This window comes from Cnephaeus nilssonii (assembly GCF_951640355.1).
Source record: "Cnephaeus nilssonii genome assembly, chromosome: 1".
Classification (NCBI taxonomy): domain Eukaryota; kingdom Metazoa; phylum Chordata; class Mammalia; order Chiroptera; family Vespertilionidae; genus Cnephaeus; species Cnephaeus nilssonii.
Genome location: NC_137072.1, coordinates 59,466,368 through 59,485,632, shown reverse-complemented (window position 1 = coordinate 59,485,632; position 19,265 = coordinate 59,466,368). Strand labels below are relative to the sequence as shown.

The 19,265-nt window shown below is 37.9% G+C and overlaps 1 pseudogene across 1 annotated transcript; it reads left to right on the top strand.

Moving 5' to 3' along the window:
• The first annotated feature begins 2,100 nt into the window (after positions 1-2,100).
• Positions 2,101-3,709, top strand: LOC307100097 (tubulin alpha-1B chain-like; annotated as a pseudogene). Its single transcript has one exon. The product of its transcript is annotated as a tubulin alpha-1B chain-like (transcript).
• Positions 3,710-19,265: the final 15,556 nt, after the last annotated feature.

Below are 19,265 nucleotides of genomic sequence, written 5' to 3'. Positions count from 1 at the left end.
GGAGACTATAACAGGGATTCTGAAAAAGGTTTTCTAGATCTTAAAGGGCACATAATAATTTTTTTCCCCTTTTTGTTTTGCTACTGGACATTGCTATTTAGGCAGGTGCTATGGACACTGCTATATACCCACCCTGAGACTACACCAGGAGCTGGCTGACAAAATGAGAAGAGCAAAATGGAAAGTAGGCCTTTCAGTACTGATTTATTTTTCAATCACAATACTTCATAAAAATGATTTGAAATGAAAGTGTGGAGGAATAAAACCAACATCTATTGATAGACACACAAAAAAGGAATTCCAAGTTATTTTAAGAATGAAAAGAAAGCCCTTTCCTTCTCACCAGCAATATGGTAGAGAAGTTGAAACAGAAATATAGCTACAGTTCTGAGCAAAGAGAATAATGCCATTTTGAAGGTTAACAGGGAAACTATTCATACAGCAAGCGATTTGCAGAGCAGATGAGTTAGGAGGAAGTAAGAAAGGGAAGCAAAGTCTCTGTAGAAATCATTTGGTTAAGACTTAATTCTTGAAACAAACTGAACAATGGTATTAGCAGGGACTCAACAAGTCTTCTAACTGGTAAAGTGACACTCCATCACAGACAGCATGCATTTGGATCTCGGCATATGCTAGGAGTCAGAACCCAGGGGATAAGGATCCTCACAATTTTCCTATGATGATTTCAATCATTCTCAAAAAATTCTTGCTTCGTTCACAAAATCCTGTCAAGTATTTTGAGCTATAAGTACTTTTACTGAGTAGCTTGTTCCTACTGTTTTTAATAAGTGCTCTACATTAGCAAAATAAACCAAGTAGAACTTCTTATTGGTCAGGAAACAAAAAACATACTGAAATTGGATTTATTTGAGGAGTGTTTAATAAGGGACCATTTACAGAAGTATCAGCAAGATGTAGGACAGTGATGGCGAACCTATGACACGCGTGTCAGCAATGACACGCGTAGCCATTTCTGATGACACGCGGCTGCTGAGGTGGCCGCATGCCGAGGATGAAACATTTGCTGCTCCTGAGGATGAAACATTTGCGAAATAATGTTTTTTCCTCAAAGTGACACACTACCCGAGTTATGCTCAGTTTTTTGGCGAAGTTTGACACACCAAGCTCAAGGGGTTGCCCATCACTGATGTAGGAAAATCATGAGAGTGTATATCCTCTGGGTTGGTAACAGGATGTTGTTACCACCCCTAGGTTTAAAGGAACAAAAGAGACAGCAGTCATTGGGTGGCACTCAGTGGGCCTGCAGGAAGAAAGCTGAGGGAATACATACCTGACCTTGCTCTCTTCCTTCATTCTGATTATTTTGCTGGTGCTTCCCATTGACTGAATCCAACCAGAAGCCAGAAGGCAAAGAAGTTTGTTGATCCAGTTTAGGGAGGTTAAACTCCTGGGCTACAGAGCAAGATGGAGGAGAGGGTGGAGTCTAGGTAACCACCACAACTGATTTTGGATGCCTCCTTAGCAACCCTTAATGATTTAAGTTTGTGTGCACTTGCAGTACATTTGATCATAGTGTTTATTCTGCCGATAATGTCCCTTTAATCTCCATCCTTTTAAGTCACAACAACCTCCCTTTTCCCAACTTAAGCTCCATCTGGCTAAAGATCTAGTTCAAGACTCAAATCAAGTGCTCCCTCCCCAGGTAACACTGTCTATTCTGATAATCAGCTGAATCAGATTTAGAATCAGTTGATTAAAGCAGAAAACTCAATAAAAGAGTCGCTTAAACACAATAGAAGTTTCTTACTCATGCAAATTAAATCTGTTTAGGAAAACCCACACGTTTCTAGAAACTGTTTTGTAGAAAAATGAATGAACTTCCTCTGGGTACTAGGAGCCTGGGTCCAAACAGAGGTGGATCACAAGGCTTATAACTGTCAGCTCACAATTTTAAGATAGAGAGACACTAGTTTCTGCAATCTTATAGCAATGTCCAAATAATCATTAGAAAACACTGAACCACAGTTCACCATTTTATATTTTAAAAAAAAAGAGTAACAACAATGGGAGAAAAAGACTTAGACACACTTCAAACATATTTTCTTGCAAGAAATGTAGTAAAGGAGTGCATCACTTACCTCGACTCTTAGCTTGTCGGGAACAGTAACCGGGACCCGGTGTCTACTCCTGTTTCCTGCTCTTGCAAACCCGCAGCCATGTGTGAGTGCATCTCCATCCATGTTGGCCAGGCTGGTGTCCAGATTGGCAATGCCTGCTGGGAGCTCTACTGCCTGGAACTCGGCATCCAGCCCGATGGCCAGATGCCAAGTGACAAGACCATTGGCGGGGGAGATGACTCCTTCAACACCTTCTTCAGTGAGACAGGCGCTGGCAAGCATGTGCCCAGGGCAGTGTGTAGACCTGGAACCCACGGTCAGTGATGAAGTTCGCACTGGTACCTACCGCCAGCTCTTCCACCCTGAGCAGCTGGTCACAGGCGAGGAAGATGCTGCCAATAACTATGCCCGTGGGCACTGCACCATTGGCAAGGAGATCATTGACCTCGTCCTGGACCGAATTCGGAAACTGGCTGACCAGTGCACGGGCCTTCAGGGCTTCTTGGTTTCCCACAGCTTTGGTGGGGGAACTGGTTCTGGGTTCACCTCTCTGCTGATGGAACGTCTCTCTGTCGATTATGGCAAGAAGTCCAAGCTGGAGTTCTCCATTTACCCAGCCCCCCAGGTCTCCACAGCTGTAGTTGAGCCCTACAACTCCATCCTCACCACCAGCACCACCCTGGAGCACTCTGACTGGGCCTTCATGGTTGACAACGAGGCCATCTATGACATCTGTCGTAGAAACCTCGATATTGAGCGCCCAACCTACACTAACCTTAACCGCCTTATTAGCCAGATTGTGTCCTCCATCACTACATCCCTCAGGTTTGATGGGGCCCTGAATGTTGATCTGACTGAATTCCAGACCAACCTGGTACCCTATCCCTGCATCCACTTCCCGCTGGCCACATATGCCCCTGTCATCTCTGCTGAGAAAGCCCACCAGGAACAGCTTTCTGTAGCAGAAATCACCAATGCGTGCTTTGAGCCAGCCAACCAGATGGTGAAATGTGACCCTCGCCATGGTAAATACATGGCTTGCTGCCTTCTGTACCGTGGTGATGTGGTCCCCAAAGATGTCAATGCTCCCATTGCCACCATCAAGACTAAGAGCAGCATCCAGTTTGTGGACTGGTGCCCCACTGACTTCAAAGTTGGCATTAATTACCAGCCTCCCACTGTGGTCCCTGGTGGAGACCTGGCCAAAGTACAGCGAGCTGTGTGCATGCTGAGCAACATCACAGCTATTGCTGAGGCCTGGGCTCGCCTGGACCATAAGTTAGACCTGATGTATGCCAAGCGTGCCTTTGTCCACTGGTATGTGGGTGAGGGCATGGAGGAAGGAGAGTTTTCTGAGGCCCGTGAGGATATGGCTGCCCTTGAGAAGGATTATGAGGAAGTTGGTGTGGATTCTGTTGAGGGAGAGGGTGAGGAAGAAGGAGAGAAATACTAATTCCTTTCAGCCCTGCAACATGTCATACTCAGAACTTTAGGTTAAACAGCTGACAGTCATTAAAGCTTTCTGGTTAGATTTTCTTCGCTTTTACCTGTAATCATGTCTGCCTTTTTTTTATGTATACCTGTACGATTTTCCCTTCATGTTTAAAAGTAAAGACATGGAGAAAGGAAAAAAAAAATGTAGTAAAGGAGGAATCTAGTCATATGAGCTCTTTGAAAATAGCTCTCCCAAAGGGTTCCCCTCCAGCTAAGAGTAATCCTTGCCCAATTACAGTCACGCTCGACCTAAAATGGCACAGAAACATTCTGAGAAATGAGTCCTTAGGTGGTTTTACTGTTGTGTGAACATTACAGAGTGCACTTACACAAGCCTAGTTGATAAAGCCTACCACACACCTAGGCTCTATTGTATGGCCTATTGCTCCTAGGCTAGAAGCCTAAATAGCATGTTGCTGTACAAAACAACCTGAGATTAAATCAAGCACAAGAGAAAAATGATGCAATGAAGAGACATGGTAAACATAAGAAGTATGAGGCTGCTGTCCGCATAACAACATATTCTTTTACAGCGAGCTTTTTTTTTTTTTAATAATTAGAAAGAGTACACAGCAAAATAACAATAAAAAGTGTATTATACTAAACACATAAACCAGGAACATAGTCATTTATTTTCATTATCAAGTATTATGCACTGTATGTAACTGTACATGCTATGGTTTTATACAAGTATAAGCACACTAGGCTTGTTCACACCATCATCACCACAAACACATGAGTAATGCACTGCATACAACTTTACTATGGCTATGATGTCACTAAGCAATGGAAAAATTTCAGCTTCATTATTATCTTATGGGATGATATATTGTATATGCAGTTTGTCGTTGACTGAAACATTCTTATGCAGGGTATGACTGTATATGGTTCTCCAATTGCAAGTACATTGAAGGAACTGACACACTGGATTTTAAAAAGTTCAGCGAATGATGGTTAGTGTTTTCAAATTACATAAAACCTGGGGTAATATGTAAGTGGAGACCTCTTTACTTAGTTCTCCTGGGTAATTGTCCTAACTGCCGAGTACATAAGTACATGGGGAAGCTGTATATATCCCATATAGTGCAAGCAGAAAACTCAGATCTTGTTCTTTGTTCCAGTAACATCAGACTTCATTAAAAAAAATAAAAATAACATTCAGAGGGACATTCCTGCCATCTACTGTCACTGTCCTGGATTTTATCTGATTTGTATTGGCTACTGAATTCCAGCATTAATTTTAAGAAAGTAATATTCAAAAGATTGAGAAGAGAGAGAGAGAGTTATATAACATGTTTTTTCCCCTCTCAATTCTTGAAAAGATGATTTTGGAGCAAAGTAAAACTTTTTAAAAATTCAGATTATAGAAAAATATTTTAGATAGACCAGCTTTGCTCATTAGTATTTTTGCACTGACTGTCAAGGTGATGGGGGCCACATTGTGATCATGCTCTGGGATTTGGTTGGGATTTTGTCAGTGATCTAACTGTCTCATTGGACCTTTCAGGTTCTCTTTCAGTTTCTCTCTCAATCAACTTTTGTTTTTGCTCCTTTTCTATTCTCTTTCTCTTTCTCCCTATTCCTCCTATCCCACACATGTCTCTTAAAACTCTCATTAAGTACTATACAGCATTTTTTGATAACTTTGTTTTATGGAAAAACAGTCTAAATATAGCTTCTGAAAGAATAATTCAAACTATCAGAAGAGGAAAGGGAGTTAACTATTTAGAGATGTTCACACTTGAACACTAACTTTACTAGCTCATAAGAATCCAAAAGCCAAAGAAGGAAGGGAGGAAAGAAGGAAAGGTGGGGAGAGGGAGGGATGAGGAAGAGAAGGAGGAAGAACAGAATAAGGGAGAAGGGGGTGGAGAGGGAAGGAATAACAGATCTATTTGTGAAAGACTAATTGAATGAACTGATTCTTATGAGTCTGAGTGGCATTTTAGATTCTATGACACAAGACATTATAAAAATTGGTAAAGCAATAATTTAAAGAGAAAATTAACATTGCCTCACTACACATAGACATTTATGTGGTAAAATTCTGAGAAATTTTATTCGATTGGCAGAGACTCAGCACATTAAACTATCCATTAAGTCTCAGGAGAAGAGAGGAGAATAAAATTCTAACTGCATTTTTTTTTTTTTTTTACTGCTTTTGGTGCCATAATAGGAAAATACATCTCTCTACTCTGATTCATGGACTGTTTTCCGGCTGGCTTTACAGAACCAAATTTAAATTAGGCTTCACTCTGAAGCACTTTGCTACAGGTGTTCTGGAAAAGAAGTATCTCTCTGGTTTAAGTGTTAACTCCGAAGTACAAAAGCCCCAGGTTTGCTTTCATATGTCATGGTAAAAATCAGCTAGAAACAGTTTTATTTGTCCTTGAAAAAAAATGTTTTAAAATTAGCTCCAAAGTTTTATCTTCCAGATGGGCAGCCTTAAGTGGTCTCTGCTGAGATGGCATATTAAAGGCCTAAATGTGCCTTCAGTCTACACATGAATTCCCCAGGTTGACAGTAAATATTTAAAGAGTTGCTGGTGTGTCACAAAAACAAAACTGCGCCTTGTGTCTACGTAGGATGGTTTATAAATAAATCTGTTTTCCAATTTTCTCTGTCTAGTCATTTTTTTTAAAGGGGCTGAACCAGCTGCATTTTCAAGGGCTCACCAGTATGGCTGAGGCTACAAATAGTTGCCACTTGGAACTGTGCATCTGTCCTATGGATGCTACCAATACACACATTCATGTGTCCAGAGGGAAACATGGCTGTCCCTCAGAGACCTAGAGGACACCACTTGAGTAGCAGGAAGACTATAATTATATACATTCATTCACATGCCGATATCGCTCTAGGATTGCTAAGTACCGGGACTACAAAAGTGATAATAGCAATCATGATAATAATATTTATATCAACAACTAGGCAGCCACTGTCATTCATTGAACAACCACTATGTGGCAGGCATAGCATTTTGCACCATTTAATCCTCTCCAAAATTCTTTGAAGTGGATATAATCCCATTTTCATATATATATTTTTAAAGTCTTAAGCCCAAAGGCAATGTTTATATTACCATAGCTAAACCACAGAACTAAGATATAGTCTCCAAACTGGGGTTTGATGTATTTTTCTATTCACTTTAAATAGGATGCTTAGATTAACTATAAAGAAGGCCACCTGCATCTGAGATGAATTGATACCATATTGGATGGTGACAAACTGACCCAAAGAGGTCCTATCTTATAAGGGAACGACAATTGCTAGATGTAAAAAATAGGAGGCAGCAGAGGAGAGAAAGCAAGGGTGCAGCAGCTCTAAGTCTGTAATGAAAGGTATAGAGTCTTATGGCTCCAGTTCTCCACTGGATATTGTATGAGTTCCAGAATTACCAAAGACTTCCTTTTCCAAAGACATTTAGCACGACAATGAGAAAATTTGCTGAGCTTTATTGAGTGCATATTTTAGTTGATTCAGTCCTTCCCTGGAGGTGAATAGAGTTGCTCCCATTGTTCACTGAGGCTTGGTGAGGTACAGTGGCTTCCTGAAGGTCACATAGTTCATAAATTAAAAACCAGTATTTGCATCCAGTTAGTGATCTTCACCACTACTCCCACTGCTTCTAAGCTACATACATAATACAGGAAAAGAGGTAATTGGCACAAAAATGTATTCTACCGTTTAAGGTATAATTTATATATATTAGTTTCAGTTGTACAGCATGATGATTTGATGTTTGTATATATTACAAAATGATAACCACAATAAGTCTAGTTGACATCTGTCCCCACACGTTACAAATATTTTTTCTTGAGATGAGAACTTTTAATATTTACTCTCTCAGCAACTTTCAGATATGCTTTTTTACATTCTACATATAAATGATTTTATATAGTGTGTGTCTTTGACTTACTTCACTTAGCATAGTACTCAAGATCTATCCATATTATCTCAAATGTCAATATTTCCTCCTTTATGGCTGAATAAAAATTTCTCACATTTTCTTTACTATATATTCATCAATGGGCACTTAGGTTGCTATCTATCTTGGCTATCCTATATAATAAAGAGATAATATGCAAATTAACCCTCACACCCTCAAGATGGCTGCCTACAACCAGGCCGGCAGGGGGGTTAGTGAGGGATGACCAAACGACTGAACAAGCAGGCTGTGTGGAGTGACCAGGCCAGCAGGGGTGGGGGGCAGTTGGGGGAGACCTGGCCAGCAGCGGGGGACAGTTAGGGTGACCAGGCAGGCAAAGGGGGTAGTTAGGGGTGATCATGCCGGCATGCAGAGGAAGTGAGGGGCGATCAAGCCGGAGGGGAAGGAGGGTAGTTAGGGGCAACCAGGCATGCAGGCACGTGAGTGATTAGGAGCCAGTGGTCTAGGATTGTGAGAGGGATGTTCGACTGCTGTTTTAGGCCCGATCCCTAAGCAGTTGGACATTCCCTGAGAGATCCCAGATTGGAGAGGGTGCAGGCTGGGCTGAGCAGACCCTCCCCACCCCACCTCGTGCACGAATTTTGTGTACTGGACCTCTAGTTGTAAATAATGCTGCAATGACATTGGGGGTTCATAAGTTTTTGAGTTAGTGTTTTAGTTTTCTTTAGATAAGTACCCAGAGATGAAATTGCTACATCATATGGTAGTTCTATTTTTAAATTTTTGAGGAAACTTAATACTATTTTTCATAGTTTCTACATTTACATTCCCACCAACAATGCACCAGCATTCACTTTTTCTCCATATCCTTGCCAACATTAGTCATTTATTCTCTCTCTCTTTTTTTAAATATATTTTATTGATTTTTTACAGAGAGGAAGGGAGAGGGACAGAAAGCTAGAAACATCTATGAGAGAGAAACATCGACCAGCTGCCTCCTGCACACCCCCTACTGGGGATGTGCCCACAACCAAGGTACATGCCCTTGACCGGAATCGAACCCGGGACCCTTGAGTCCGCAGACCGACGCTCGATCCACTGAGCCAAACCGGTTTTGGCTACTTTTTTTTTTTTTTTTTTTTTTTTAATAATAGCCATTCTAACAGGTGTGAGTATTACTGAACTAAAGTCTATGTGCCTGGTGCTTTGAAAGGCCAAAACTCAAAACGTTGAGTCTGGAGTAAGAAAAGGTTTATTGAGAGAGAATGTGCCAAGAGAGAGATGGGAGACCTAATGGTGCTTCCAGTCCATCTTATTTGCTGTACTAAGTTAAGGGATTTTAAAGGGTTAGGGGGAACATGTATGTGGAAGTGTGGTGGGGCAAGTTGTAATTGTAGGACCTTGGATCTTGGCCATTTATAGTAAAGGGGCACCAACTCTGGATCTTTCTGGACAATGGATCCTTGGCTTCTGAAAGGGTTCCAGTGTTTGAGTTCCAGTCATGTCCTGATCCTTTGGTGTGTGTGTGTGTGTGGGGGGGGGTGGTGGTGGTGAGACTTTGGTTTTGGGTGCAGCTGGTGGTCAAAATTCTCTCCTCTGCACATGGTTGGGCTGCATGACTTGCAGTTTGGGTCTTATTGTCTCTGAAAAGCAACTCAGTATCTTATTAAACAGGATAGGGCCATTTTGAGCTGGTTGTGCAGTGATATCTCATAGAGGTTATGATTTACATTTCCCTGATAATTAGTGCTGTGATGTTGAGCACATTTTCATGTACCTGTGGGCATATGTATGCCTTCTTTGGAAAATGTCTATTCAGACCACCTGCCCCCTTTTAAAATTAGACATTTGTTATCTTGCTGTTGGTTTATATGAGGTCTTTTTGGTTTTAATTTTGATATTTTAATGTTTAATATTTTTCACTGGTTTGCCAATAGTCAAAATCCTTATATTTTGCCCCAGAAGGCCTTTGCAATCTATACCACTCCTTGCCTTTCCCTACCATTTGTCCTCTTGCTCACTGTCACACTGGCTGGCCTCCTTGCTGTTCTTGAATACACCACCACATGCTTTTCTGCAAGACTTTGTACTTGCTCTTTTATCTGCTGAACTAGAACATCCGTCCTCCAATATCAACATGGCTAGCTCTTTATTTCTTTCAGATTTCTGCTCCATGTTTTTTACCTTATCAGAGAGACCTTTCTTGACCACATCCCACATTGTTACTCTCTATACCTCTTACCTTACTTTATCTTAGTGGACTTATTATTTATATACACAATTACTCCTTATTGGCCCTACTAGAATGTAAGCTCCATGAACAAGAGCAGGGACTGGGATATTTAGTTCGCTGCTACAACCCTAGTGCCGAGAACAACTTCTGCTCCGTGAGTTTTACTGAATGGATGAATAAGTGAATTAAAATGGTAATAGTAGCAATAATAATAAACGTGCTTTTTAATTCAACAGCAGTTCATAAAATTAGTTCAATATCAATAAGTATAAAACTCCATTATCAGGATTTTTTTGGCTATGTGCAGAGTATTCTGTTGTATCCTAGAATATTTAACCCAACCCTATTTTTGGATCTTTGCTTTCTTTCCCCCAATTTTTCAGATTATAGACAATATTATAGTAAAACTATTGTACATAAATATTGTCACACATATGTATTTAGTATATCTTTCTAGAAGTGTAATTATTAATTCAATGAGTATGCTAATTCAGAGTAATGCATACTATCAAAATGTTGACTGGAAAAATGGTACCAGTTTACATTTCTTCCAACAGAATATGAACGTATTAGTTTTCTTACATCCTTGCTAAGACCTAATATTCCCAGACTTTTAAAACTTCTCCAAACTGAGAAGTAAAATAAAGTGTTTTGCTTTAAAATTTTCATTTCTTCAGTTACTAAATATATAGCATAAATTTTAACTTATATATTTTATGAATTAGAATTTTATATATTTGCTTAATGTTATCTTTCATTATTTGCCATATGTATTACAAAACATACTTCAAATTGTCATTTATATTTATATTTTACTAGAGGTCCGGTACGCAGAATTCATGCATGGGGTGCAGGGGAGTCCCTCAGCCCGGCCTGTGCCCTCTCGCAATCTGGGACGCTGCATGCACCAGTGACCATACTTTTCATACAGGTGAAAGGCATCTTGCTGTTTGTATGGGCAGCTACATTTTTTTTTTTTTGCCCTGATTATAAAAAGTAGTATATAACATGATCCTTGTGACGCAGTAGTTCCATTTTCCTCATCTTATGGGTAGAAAAACTGAAGCAGAGAGAAGTTAATTGGCTTTGTCATACAGTTATACATGTCAGAATCAGGGCTGACCACAAAATGTGCAAGGCAGAGTCCATGCATGTCATCGCTGCATCATCCTGTTTTTTTCAGTGTTAGAGTAACCTTGCCAGGTTTTAATTTTTAAACCTAAGAGATTGTTCCCAATATATAGGGTAGGGTCCCTAGGCCTGGCTGGCAATCAGGGCTGATCTGTGGGGCAACCCGTGGGTGGGACAATTGGGGGGTCCCCGCTGGCACCTGCCTTGGCTGGCAGCCTGGTGCCACCTGCTGGGCAGCCCTGCCTCCCACTGCTGCCACTGGTTGCCTCCCTCTCGGGGGGCATATGCTCAATGCAGAAGCTAGCATATGCCTCCTGGTGGTCAGTGCACATCATAGCAACTGGTCATTCTGCCATTTGGTCAATTTGCATATTAGGGTTTTATTATATAGGATGGTAAATTTTATTTCAATTTAAATGATTTTCATTTGTCTAATAAAATTTATATTTCTAATCAATAAAAAGTTCATCTTAAACTGCTTAAACTTAAACTCATAAATGGGATCACATGTGATCTAATTTGCTTGGGACTCAAGTTCAAGACTCTGAAACATTTTATCTCAGTAGATTTTTCTGCTATAATCACCTAATTAAAAGATCTTTGCTAGCATTTCTTAATATTTTCCATTCTTAGTCATTAAGAATAACAAAGCAATTTAAAATGTCAAGTTGAAACTTAAGGGGTAAATAAAATAAGATTGACCTGGTTATAAGTATACCATCATATAATATTAACTGGGTGCACTTACTTAAGAGGCCTAGTCAGCCCACTCCTTTATACTTCTAATCTTTTGATTTCCCTTTTGCTAGTTAGAATCATATTGTCATATAATATTATGACTTTTAAAGACTTTAGTGATCACTTATATCCTTTTCTCAAATGACGTTAACAACTTATGTAAGTTAAGTGTCTTAAGACTAAAAACTAGGCCTTTAATTTTTTAAAAATATATTTTATTGATTTTTTTTTACAGAGAGGAAGAGAGAGGGATAGAGAGTTAGAAACATCGATGGGAGAGCAACATTGATCAGCTGCCTCCTGCACACCTCCTCCTGGGGATGTGCCCGCAACCAAGGTACATGCCCTTGACCAGAATCGAACCTGGGACCTTTCAGTCTGCAGGCCGATGCTCTATCCACTGAGCCAAACTGGTTATGGCTAGGCCTTTAATTTTTATCCTACGTTATGCTTCTCCTCTCTGGATCATCATAGAGATTTTGCTGATTTTAACTTTACTCAATTCTTTGATTTCTGAAAAAAACAAAAACAAAAAAAAAAAAACAGGAGTAAAATTGTGTATGTGATTGAGACATTCCAGTATAATTCTAAAAGGAACCTGTTCTTTTGTTGATCAGAATCTAGAATAGGGCATTTTATCTTCATCCCTGGAATCCTGATTTAATTAACTGCACGGGAGAGAAGTAGAAATGGAATTCTCATTTTCAGGAAATTCTTCATAAAAATTAGGAATATTATAAGATAATCCAAATTTCTAAAACCCTGTGAACAGCACTAGGACTCAAATTATAATCCAGGTGATTCAAGATAATCCAGATAAAGGGGAACAAAATGTAGATGATAAGGGTAAAAGTAATTATGAATCCATTGCAAAAGAAGGGATCATACTGGATAGAAATTGGCAATGGAGTCAAAGACCAGAAAGTCAAACTAGATAGGAATTTCATAAGAAAGCACTCTGATCATTGGACTGGCCCTCTGGCCCTCACTATGTTTGTCTCAACAAGGTCAGAGGCTGAATGCCTTGGGGAGATGCTTGGTTCCTGGCAGCCCACTTGTTTCACTTGGGATCAACATTATTCTCAGTATAGTTATTTAGGTACCAATAAGCTAATTCTGCCCTCATTTCATGGCTATTACATAAGCTTTGAGGTAAAAAAAACAACTCTCAGATATTCAAACCTCATGTTCACGGTTATTAACTTATTAACTACAGGCAATTTGGTTAAACCTTTTGAACCTATATACATATATAAAACCCTTTGAACCTATATTCATATATAAAATATATATAAAATTTATCTTCATAAATGGCACATAGTGCCCCAAAAGAGATATATAGTGAGACTATGACTCTTTCTATCTTAACTTTAATTTACTGAACTTTTGGATTGCTTAAAATCTTTTAGTTCATACTCAGTGGCCAATTTACTTTGAAGATGTAAGTTTAAAAAAAGTGACATAAAGGTAATGAAAAGATAAATTCTGTTTTTGCCTTAAAGTGTCTTGCTCAGCATTTTCTTTGGTGCATTGAATGAAAACAAATAAGACACTAGTTCTAATTAGAATGTGAAGCTGGAATCTGGAAAAAAAACACCAGCTCATGATTTCCTAACAAATTAGAAGTCTCAAGAGAAAGAAATAAATGACAAACAATGCTGTACTACAGTCATGCTCATAACCCTCTTTTTATTTCTGGTTATAATTTCTCTAATTTGTACAGATGACCAGTACTTCCCTGGGGTTTGAAACATACAGGAGAACAATGACAAGATATTTGCATTCTTGTATTTTATAATAAATTTCCATTGCAAATGCAGACAATTGTCTGTGTCTATGAGTTCTTTTTTTTCCCCTTAATCCCTCCACTTCTGGGAATATATCTGAAGAAATCTCAAATACTAATTCAAAGTAATATATGCACTCCTGTGTTCATTGAAGCATCTGTATATATAAAAAGCCAGTGACCATAATGCCATAATGACCAGAAGGACTGGTTGCTAAAACGCCCACTGTGGCCAGCGAACTGGCCGGGTTGGAGGGTGGGGCTGGCCTGCCAAACGCACAGTGCTCAGTCAGAAACTGCATTTCCAGAAGATCCCCAGGAGAGTTGACATGCATGTTATAGCTTGAGAAGCACTGGTCTCAAGGCCAGCAGGAGAGCAAGGAAGCTGCCTAAACCAAGACTGTGCCCACCTCACCACCACCCTGTATTTCCCCAGGCTAGCTTTACGCCCCTCCCACCCTTCCCCTCTCACCAGCCCTATCCCTGATCAGCCTGCCCCATCCTGATAGGCCCACAGCCCCTCCCCCCAGCCACTCTACCCCCCACCCCAATCAGGGGCAGGGCCAGCCGGCCGGCCAATCTCCTGCCATCTCCTTCTCTAGACGGGCCCAGCCCCGATCCGCCCTGATTGGGGCCGGGTGGGCTGGACCTCACCCGTGCACGAATTTGTGCACTGGGTCTCTAGTTATTTATAATAGCCAAGATTTGGAAACAGCCCAAGTGTCCATCAGTACATGAGTAGATAAAAAAGTCGTGGTACATTTACACAATGGAATACTACTCATCTGTAAAAAAGAAGGAAATGTTATCTTTTGCAACTGCATGGATGGATCTGGAGAGTATTATGCTAAGTGAACTAAGCCAGTCAGAGCAAGACAAGTACCATATTATTTCACTTATATGTGGAATCTAATGATCAAAATAAACAAATAAAACAGAAAAAGACTCATAGATACAGAAACAGACTGATAGCTGTCAGAGGGGAGAGGTGTTGGAGGGCTGAAGTATATATTCTTGTTCCTTGTTTATATCACTGATTTTATTTGCTTATATATGATGGTAACCTGTTTGATCACATTGATTACACACATGTTGATTATACCAGAAATAATGTTGCAGTTGGCATTTGGACTTTCATTTAGATAAGTCCAAATATGAATCCCAATATTAGATTTTGGCCAAATCCAGAGGCCAAAACCAAACTATGGTGCATCCCTAAATTATATCCATCTTTCTACAATAGTCCCTCAAATCAACACGAGAATTGAAGGATACTGCTCCAAGACAGAATTAACCAAAATTATTTAGACCAGTACATTCTAAATGATACCACACTAGGGGCTTAAAAGATATTTACCTGATTGACTTGAAATATATGTCCTGAGGCCAATGTATATTACTTGAATGTTTTATCTATTTTAGTTTGCTTACTATATATTATTCTTTTGCATTAATTTTAAGATTTTTAAAAGTTTTAAAGTAAATTAAAAGTTATAGAACTAACTTATTAAAGAGTTTCTATAATGAGAGATTGTAACTTTATTTTAAGGGGACAACTTGGGCTGGTGAACACACAGTACAATATACAGATGATGTATTATAGAATTGTATACCTGAAACCTATATAATTGCATTAACCAATGTCACCCCAATAAATTCAATAAAAAATTAAAGACTTAATGTACAACTATTGAAAAGAAGAAACTTTGTATTAACCTATGCAACATCAATATATTGTTATCCTGAAAAGGTACAAATAATTCTTATTAGTTCTGAAGTAATACTGGTAAAAGCTTTACTGTCACTTCTCTTAGAACTACTACTTGGACAATTTATAAAATTCACTGACAGCCATTTCTAAAGCACAGTTCTAAGTGATTACTAATTGACACTTGCTTTCTGTAGTCACTTGACCAGGGAATATTTTTAAAAGGTTGCATTCACCCTGATCATTGACCTGAATTGGTTTAAATGCTAGCTTGACATGGCTCAGTATTGTAGCAATGTTTGGAAGTCATTGCCCCATGGGCATAATAGACTACTTTTTAGAAGGCTCAATACAGACAGTGAATGGAATCACCCCATTCTGTTGCATGTGGCTTTCCGTACTTCTAGTACAAACTCATTATAACTGCATTCATGCTCCAGATCTTGCCATCTGACCTATTCTAACTCATGTGGGAATGTGGCTTCTGCTGTAATAGGATGATAACATATTCAAATGAATCTATAAACACTAAAATATATTTTTAAAGTTTTAATATTAGTTTACTTTCAGTATTATTTTGCATTGGTTTCAGATGTATATCATAGTTATTAGACAATCATATACTTTTAAGAATATTTCCTCTGATATTTCCAGTATCCACCTAAGACCGTGCATAGTTATTACAATATTATTGCCTATATTCCCTATGCTGTACTTTTTTTCAATAAACATTTTTAATAAACATTAAGTTCTGAGATAAAAATACTTGAATAGATAATCTACATATAATTTAGTTTTAGTTTATACTTCGGGTTTATGTTTATTAGGTCAAGGCCAGGCTTTTTTTCATTATCCATAGAACTTACAGCTTCTCTTGAGGTATTGCTTAGGTGCTGTAATAAAGTACAAGGAGTTAGTATGTCTTTCATTAGTTTGCAAGTAAGAAAAGCAATTGATATCTTTCAGTTCCTTGCTTATCCCAACACAACCATAAAGCCATTCAGAAGGAACAGGAATGATAAGACAATAGGGGAAAGATCTAAAAGTAAATGAAAAACAAACAAACATAAAAACAAAACAAAAGAAACCCTAAAGCAATATCCAGAAAATAATTGTTACATTATATTAGAGAGACATTCATTATCACAGAATTATTTTAGAACCAAACCTTCTGCACACTCAAATAAAATAAAATAAAATAAAAAATAAAATAAAATACAACAGCTTATATGGTTCAGGTATTGTTGATAGCTTTGAACTTATGATCAATATTTCAACATAAATATCTAAATGTTTAATTATTTTACATAAAATTGTATTTTACAACTCATGAAGTTTTCTCTAAACAAAACTTAAATAAACTATAAAAGCCAGATATCATAGAACATTTTCTCTTAAACTTAATCATTACTTATTTTTAGAATAGAAGAAACAATTGATTTATTTTTTTCTTTTCCCCCTAATAACAATCTATCAATATAAAATTAAAAATTTTGGTTGCAGAATTATTGTGGGTTTTTTTTTTAGATTCTTCTGTAATGATAGAATTTTTAAAAAATCTAGTATTTTTAGAAAAAAACAAATCAATTTAGAGAAATTGATAACTTAGCAGCATTAAAAATATCAAAAAATGAATATTAGGAAGAAATTCTGTAATTTGCAATAAAATGTTGATTATTTTTAAGACATTATATATTTAAGGGAACATCTGATACTCTTTTTCTTTGCATGGCAGTTTTGACACTAGAATATTTAAAAGTACATATTCAATTAAGAAGTTAAATATTCTTACAGAAATATAACTAGTTGATATTTGGACTTTCCACTTGTTTTGTTTAAAAACAACAAGAAAAAGTTGGATGGTTTTCTGGTAAGATTGTTGTCATGTAGGATAATAAAGCTAATGAGAATTCGACTTCTGCACTGGAACTCATTAATACTACCTTCTAACTCAGTTGTCGGCAAACTCATTAGTCAACAGAACCAAATATCAACAGTACAACTATTGAAATTTCTTTTGAGAGCCAAATTTTTTAAACTTAAATTTCTTCTAACGCTCCTTCTTCAAAATAGACTCGCCCAGGCCGTGGTATTTTGTGGAACAGCCACACTCAAGGGGCCAAAGAGCCGCATGTGGCTTGTGAGCCGCAGTTTGCCGACCATGGTTCTAACTAAATGGGCTAACAGATAAGCTTAGGGAAAGCACACAAATTTGGAAACTGGGCAATTGATTTATGTTTTGGAGCATTGGGCAAATTGTGCTCCTGAGGCACAGGATCTACAAAGAGCTATAAATGCGTAGATTTTAGCTGTCCCAAGCACTAAGTGTATAACCTTGAACAATTTATTTTTCTTAACTTATATTTAAAATAGACATGACAATTCAGAAGTTGAGGACAATATATCATGTATCAAAAACATAGAATAGTCCATAGTAGATGATTTACAAAAATTAGTTCCCACATTATTACATTTCTAAAACCTGAGGAGGGGACTCCAGAACTAATATAACCACTATTGAAGTTCATTGCACTATATGGTAGTAATAATGATAATAGCAATAACAATAAAATGAAAAAGAAGCAGGAAGGGGGGACAGGAGGAGGAGTAAGAGAATAAGTAGAAGTAGCCAGATTAAGTGTTAGTCACTTTTTTGAATAATTTTGAATTTTTCCAAATAGTTTTTATTTAATACTTTACCTTTTGTGTTATTTATGCATAATTACAGTAACATGGGATTTTTTTTGGGGGGGGGGTTATTTTGTTATAGCAGTATGATCATAGTGCCATAACAAAATACCACAGATGATTTAAACATTTATTTTCTTATGATTTTGAAAATTGGAAGCCCAAGATTGAGGTGTCTGCAGGTTTGATTTCTGGTAAGAACTCTCACTTTGGCTTGTAGATCATGGCTTTCTCACTGTTTTCTTACATGGTCTGTGCTCTGGCATATGTAGGGAAAGAGATTGAGCTCTGGTAACTATTCTTATAAGGAGACCAGTTTTATAGAATTGGGGACCTATGGTATGACATTCTTTAACCTTAATTACCTTCTTAACAACCCTATATTCAAATATAGTCACATTGGAGTTAGTGGTTCAATATGTAAAATTGGGGGGCATGCAACTCAGTTAATAACAAGGGTGAAGAGCAACAAGTCGTGCTTGGTGGGTGGCTCATAGTAAGAATGTAGTTGCTGTGAAATCAAGGAAACTAGTTAGAAACCGAAGAAATATAGTTTCTCTAACTCACAACCTCATTTGCCAACATCCCGATACCTCAAAGAAATATTATTTAAAGGCTAATCCCATATTATTTTGTTTCATTTGCATCATTTTAAAATAATAGACCCTTAACCACTTTATTTTTAGTTTCACTTGATGAAGAAAAATTATAGTGTCATCAAATAAGGATTTCTCATTGGCTATCCATGGATGACACAAACATTTATACATATTACTTGAGAAGAGCCCTTTTTCTTTCCCTTTTTACCATTATAATTTCTATCAGTGTTTATGATTATTACATTTATCTCTAGAAGCTGTAGTGCTACCTCACACTGTCAGCCAAAGCTCTTATCACCATATGGAAAATAATTTTACTGAAAAACCTGGACAGTCATTATGCTGATTGCTTAGCTTGAGTAGTGACAGCACCAGCTTTCGTATTACTCGAGTTAATACTATTCTGGACCAACTTTTAAGTTCAAGTTGTCTGTGGGGGCTCCTTAGCCAGGATAGCAAATACCTGAATGTGAATTGTGCAGCTCAGCCAAATGAGTCCCACTGTGATACTAGGCAGTGTTGACTGCTCAGTCTCAATCTCTGCTACTCACATTTTCTCCCCTGGATGGAAAAATCGAGTCTGATTGTTATGACCCTCATTTGCTATCCCATCAGGCATTTAATACATTTCTTTCCTTAGCATCTGATGAAAATTTAGTTATTACCTTTGTTCTTTAAATATTTCTCTTCTTATGTATTAATATTTACCTCATATTTTAGTCAACTTTAACAATACAGCAAGCTAAGCTTTATCATCATCTTCATAAGACCAAAATCATGAAATGATTTTTTTCTTCAAATATCAATCTATATCTTTAATGATTAAGTGATCAGAATTATCAAGGTTTAACTACAAAGGCAGCTAATTTTAATATTGTATTTATCATGCACATTTATGACTTTTAACCCTGATGATCATGA